This window comes from Vanessa atalanta, chromosome 15 (genome assembly GCF_905147765.1).
Source record: "Vanessa atalanta chromosome 15, ilVanAtal1.2, whole genome shotgun sequence".
NCBI lineage: Eukaryota > Metazoa > Arthropoda > Insecta > Lepidoptera > Nymphalidae > Vanessa > Vanessa atalanta.
Genome location: NC_061885.1, coordinates 12,520,611 through 12,527,455, shown reverse-complemented (window position 1 = coordinate 12,527,455; position 6,845 = coordinate 12,520,611).

Here is a 6,845-nt window from a genome sequence, read left to right as displayed (position 1 = left end):
TAAGAAAAGACATAATGTATTTCAGGTATAATTGAATTATTTTATCGATGAAGGTACCATTACTATTCGTTAAGATAATTTACTGGTAACTGAACTTTGCCTTTACGTTTTGTTAAAGTACGATATAGAAATTAATTAAGACCGACTGACATGTTACAATCAGTCGGTACCGACCGCCGCCGTATGTGTGGCGAGTGCAGCGCAAGTGCTGCGTACAGGAGCACGAGACTGCAGACACGTGGCCGGGCGACACTCGACGACACGATGCGAGACAGTTCGCGAGACGCGCTCGCCGACGACGGCCGACACCGCGCTGGATTACGAGTGACTTGTGTCTCACAATATTAGTTTTTTTTTTAATTCGAACAATAATATTATCAAGTTGTACCACCACGTTACATAATTTAAATAAGCGAAAAGTTTACTTCGTAGGTGTGGAAACTTCATCATGGCGTGAATATCTTTTAAAAAAAATCCTTAACACATAATTATTAAACGCGTTTTTATTCAAATGAATTTTACGTGATAAATTGTAATTACATTAATTAACTTGAGATGTTCTCGTTATATACTTGATTTACTTTTATTGTAATTATCACTTAACACAGGTTAAACATTTAAAGGAAATAAACGTGTATTGATTCACCTGCAGATTATAAAAAATTAAAATCAATATTTTTAATTACAAAATAATTAATGACACTTTTTTTGAAACGGATTTAGTAACGAAAGTATAAAATGTAAAATGTCAATCTAAATAAATAGCGAGTACTTAATGTTAAGTCGGGCTCGCGTGTGGTCTGTGCGAGGTGGCAGATCGGATGCTCGCAGAGTCACCGCAGGAATTTACAAGGCGGTGTTAGTATCGCTACAATTAAATCTATTGCTTCACTAGTGGGTAGCGGACCGATCTTTTTCCGATACGTTGCGACGTTTTTAGAGTTCCCGTACACTAATTGGTAGCTTATGTTTTACTTATATATTGGTACCCTGTATTTTATGTAAGCAACGCGATCGAAGTGAGGCTGAAACTGTATGGCGGTCTGAAGCTATACCAAATTAATGTATCGGTAGATTTAGTTTAAGGTTTTCTTATAAATAATAGAAGAACAAACTTAATGAATATAAAATATTCTGTAGGTTAAACGTAAAGAAAGTTGAGTGAAATCTGTCTCATTATAAAAATCAGTAAGGTCGCTGATGGGAAATGCAGAGAAGAGGTCGTGGACTTCGCTCGACAATAGAGATCAACGGTCATATAAATAAAACTCCACAAGCATGACATAGATTTACTTTAAGAATAAATAAATTAATCCGATGACTATTTCGGTCAGAATCGACGCCTCAGATCCCAATGACACTTTAAACTCGATAAGTAACACAAACTGTGGCTCGGATGTTAATAACAACAACAACAACAACATCAATTGATTTTATGAATAATTTTATACGGACGTGCTGTACTATATAAGTATTGTGGTTTATGAGTTACAATATTCAAATCGGTAATTTGTTATTGTCCACGTGCGTAAGAATAAATCTTTAGAAAAAAATATATTAAATTCAATCTACTTACTTCAAACAAAACACTCTTTAATCGACAAATTTAATCTTTGGTTTTATTTCATGACAGATATACACTATACTCGTATCGAGCCATGAGCCCAGTGGTTAGAAGACGTTAATCTCAACTATCGATTCCGATTTCGACCCGGGCGAGGTTCGCTGAATTATTATGTGCTTATTTTATATTTATAATTCAGAGGTGAATTAAAACATCGTGAGAATACCTGCATGTGGCGCATGATAATCTGCCTCGTGTATCGAACAAAATCACCAAGCCACACTTGAGCAGCGCGTTAGAGCTTAAAATCGCCTCCAAAAAGAAGAAGCCGGTTAGCCCAGCTGTGGGAATTTTACAGGGTGCTACTTTTATTTTTAGTCAAACCTAGCTGTAAAAACAACTGCACGGCATATTTACATAAAAAAAGTAATGTAAAAATAATAATAAATGGAATCTGTGTTATTTTATTCTTCAGTAGGTCAGTTCGTTTATGGCCAAATGCGCTCGCAGGTGGAGAATGAAGCATTTTCTGTTTACCACAAAAGGTTTCTATAAAGTCTTAGCAATAAAGAAAGATAACTAGTATTCAAGTCACATTGGCTAGATAAATGTTAACATGGGCGGCACGATAGGCATACCAGTTTCGACGGGCGCCGTTGCGGTGTGTCCAGGAAAAAATCTCAATGTCTTTATTGAGCAGTCGTTCGTGTCTATCCGTCTATAAGCTGACGACTGCCGCCGGTCGTGACGTAAAAGACAGCGCTGTCTGGTTTTTAAAAATACATTTTAAAATCTGGTTCCAATATCGATCTGTGTATTGTTAGTTCCTCTGTGATGTAGGTGGATGTCGGAAAATCTTCACCGATGCATGCATTATGTTTTATTAGTCTTTGTATTTAATTTCAACATCGATCTTTATAATTCAAAGCACTTTATCGTAATTGATAATTTAACTAGAATATTCGCTGATTTTATAAAGTTCCTAGTAATCTTACAGTTAAACTAAAATACAATATTCAACAGATTGTTACAATTCCGACCTATGTGTATATACTTATTTATACGCTTCATCAAAAGTTTTTATCGACTATTGCCGAATTCCATACAAATAGTTGCACGCATTTCGGAGCTTAAACGATTCGACGCAACAAATCACGTATAAACAACGATATTACTCGGCTCTGTGCAAGCGTCTGGGTAGGTACCATCCACTCATAATATATTTTACTGCCAAATAGCAAAATTTTACTTTACTTATATGTCCCGGTTTGAAGGGTCAGCGAGGCACTGACTCAAGGGATATATTATTAGCTTCGAAGGTTGGTGGCGCATCGGCCATGTAAGGAATGTTTAATATATACATATTTCTTACAGCGCCTGTACTTATGTGCAGTGGTGAACACTTACCATCAATTGGCGGCCTAATTTCCAGACCGTCTAATTACATTTAAAAAAATAGGTCGGCATAACTTTACATTAGAGCCTTTTTGGAAACTATTTACTAATCGTTACTACAGAGTCCCCCGGCATAGACCCTACTCGAACATAGCACTTCTGGCATACTGTCAACTGTTATTTTGTTTTATTTTATTGTCAGTAGGACAACCGACAGTAGATACAATATCTCATCAAAATATAAAAATTCATATCAACAATATCTTGGCAAATGTTCCACTCTTCACAGGTCGTCTCACCGAGCACTGCCACATTGCACAATATGTATTAAAAATATAAATGAAACATAATCAATGATTAGAAATAAGAATTATAATTCTTTTTTAACTATTATATAATAATTAATAAAACCAATAATATATACCATACCATACACACCATAAAGCAGAAATGAGCACAAAAAAATCTTTATTTTTCGATTGAGCTGAAGGCTATCGCGACATATCTCTAAATCTTTTACTTGATTACCGATGGTGATGTACAACAATGGGAACCTCGATATGATGATTTTTTTCCTAATTTCATTGCGTTCTATATAATCTGGTATAAAAGAAATGACTCGTATTACGGGAATTAATGTAAGGGACGTTTAACTAGAATCTTGATAAAAGTTCCGGACAGTCAATATACTTAATTGTTAAATAAATTAAATAAAAATGTAATTGTCATTATTTATCGTCTATTCTCCATACTTTGTATATTAAACAGATTGCATCTTTCATTATAAGACTTCAAGTTTATCTTAAATCTATATGACAGTTGAAAAATAAACTTTTTTTGTATATTGTCGATTCTATTAATATGCAATTTTTGATACGGTGACCAAATTAAGCAAAAATGTTCTAATCTGCTACGCCGCTCGATATAATTAAAGAGGCTTAAAACAGTTGCACTCCTTCTCAAGTCATTGGCGCATCATAGAACGAAGCCTAGTGATTTATTTGCTAAATCAGGACTTTATCTATATGCAGGTATCCAATATGATGCCTAAGTCACGAATCCTATCACCTTCCTTTAATTCTATATTTTTATATAATATAATATAGATACTAATTCAAGATAATGAGATTTAGACACAGATAATTTTACTACTTTGTATAGTTATTAGTTTACAAAACATCGTGAAAACATTTGGAAACTTGCAACTATATTATTGTTTTTACTTATTTTTTATTAAACGTTTTTGGAATTAATATCAAATACACACTCATGTGGGAATATTATGAAATTTATGGGCTTCCCAAAATTGGTACCTACATTTATCTTACCTATATTTATTAAAAGTCGGTAACGCTAAGCAAAATATAGTATTATAAATTTCTATCCTAAATTAATTTTGCATACTAATTAAATCGACATTTATTTATAAATTTATATGAACATAATTACTTCAATATGTTTTTAGTTAGTGTAGCCAATAGACCATCCACAATAATGCAAATAATATTGTTGCTGGTGTGATTTACAGGTTATAATTATATACGTTTACATACAATTTTAGGCGAATAAGTACTCGTTACCATTAAACTATGGATATTTTTAAAGCAATATTTTATTTTTTCGATTCAAAAGATGTCCAAGTCTCTTGTAGGTCACTCGCGTCAGTTTAGAGACGAAGTCAAGACACCGTGCGGCGCGACGCGGTGACGCGTGTGACGCGGTGTGACAGTCCTAGCGCGAGCGCGGAGCAGCGGCCGGCCGCGTCCCGACACACTCGCTACAAAAAATATAGAGCGGCTTGACAGTTATTTACCTCGTAGTCGTATACAGTGTACTGTATAGAGCAGATCACACGTACATGCGCAACGTCCCGCTTCGTTCGTCGTCGTCGAGAACACTGATCGTAATTATTATACATAGAAAGAAACTGTAAATAGGTTTCATCAAAACAATATTTTTTTCGATTCTTCAGGTCAAACTTTACTGAGACCCGAATGCAATGAAGCTTAACTTTGAGCGTATACTATGATATCATTTACGCCCGTCCAACATAGACGTGGTGACATTTTACGCCGAGGAATGTTAAATCTAATCTTGAACTGAACTTGGTGCAGTTGCTTGTCAGACTTTAAAGGAATCGTTTTCAATAGGAAAAAATAAAAAAAGAAATATTAGTAATTTAAAGCCACAACAACAAAAAGAGTAATAACATTTTAATATAAAACACGATTAAAATTATATAATTATGTTGTGTCCAAATGTATTTAAAGTTAATATAAATGTTCTCGGTGCAGTGTGCACCAGTCGATGCGGGCGGCGTCCGCATCGGGCGCAGGATTAAAATTTATAATGTGACGAGTTCACTCGCGCGGCTTTTTCTGAGACGTCTCTTGTTTTGGGAACCAGATGCGCGTTGCAATGCTATAGGTATGTGTATGTGTAAATACTTAAAATGATGGCGCACGTGACTCCTACAATGATTGAACATGTTGCGACAAATTTGCAAAGTGACATTTTCGTCGAGGTATTTATTATATATAATCATGGGCTTCGATGCTCCGGTGGACGCCGATGTGATGTGGTGGTTGTGTACCAAATGCGGGCAGCTTCCAAATGAGGAGGTCGTTCCACGAACGTTTTGTGCGCTCCGCTCTCACCAGCGAGCGGTGGGACAGAGTGGACTGCGCGCGCGCTGACCGACTGCTCCACTGCACTGCGGCACTGCGTCCTGCGCCGCCGACGCGAACTCTCGTCTCGTGCTGCACGTGCTAACGACGTCTCCGTCACGTGTGCAATGCAATACGCGAATCATCTAAAATTAAAGCTTAAGCTTTTCTATTTTATTATTTATTTTGATTGAATCGCCAGTATAATTGTGTCTTATGCGCCACCGACCCGGTCCAAAAGAACAGTAATATTCATTAAATGTGATTGTTGAGTGTTTGTTTATTTGTATTTATAACAAGGCGTAGACTAGTTATGTGCAAACAGTGCAGTGGATTGTGTTTCGCAGTCTCAAGCGGTGCGATGCGGTGCCGAATCCTAGCAAAAAGCACGCGCGCGGCTTTCCGCTCTCCCCGCTCTCCAGCTACGTCTGCTTCTGTGATTATTTGAGCTAACGAGTATATCATTCTAACAGACCACTTTAATTTGTTAATAATTATTTAACCTAAACGATTTCGTCGTAACGAAGTTTAGTTACTATTGTTTGAAGGAAGTAAAACTCTTCGGATTTTGGTCCATTTGTGCCGACTCACCGCCCGTAATGAATGCTCACTGAATTTCTTAGTTGTTACATCTCAAACATTAATACTTCAAAAATACCTGTTTTTTTATTGTTAAAGGTAAAGTTTTATAAGGGAATGTTGATATCAATCAAAAAAATAAATGTTGAAAAAAGAATGGACGAGAGTTAATTTTTTTTTATTGCTTTTAACAAACTATTTCGTAAAGCAAAGGTATATAAAAACTTCATTAGCCCATGTTATGCGAAAATGTTTTTTCTTGGGTTTAGAGGGACTGGAGTAAACCAACTTTAGATTTGAATAATATTACCGATGGTTTGTGCCGCGAACACATCCTCGTTTAAATATGAACATCCTTGTTAGATTCTATGCGCGGCCTGTGAACCTAACTTAAGGTGTAGTTCATTTCAAATGTTGCATATTATAAGTGCTATATAAGAGTGGCTAAAAAGAGTAATTAACTCACACTTTTTGCAACTTGAATGGCATTTATATATTTATCGACCTCAGTACTCCCCATCATGTGATAATCGACATAATCTTTCATTTAAATTAATTCACTCGACGCCATATCGGGTCGAAAACAGCAAGCAAGTCACTACTTGTGATTGCGGTTTATACATGTGCTACTCTGTGGGAGT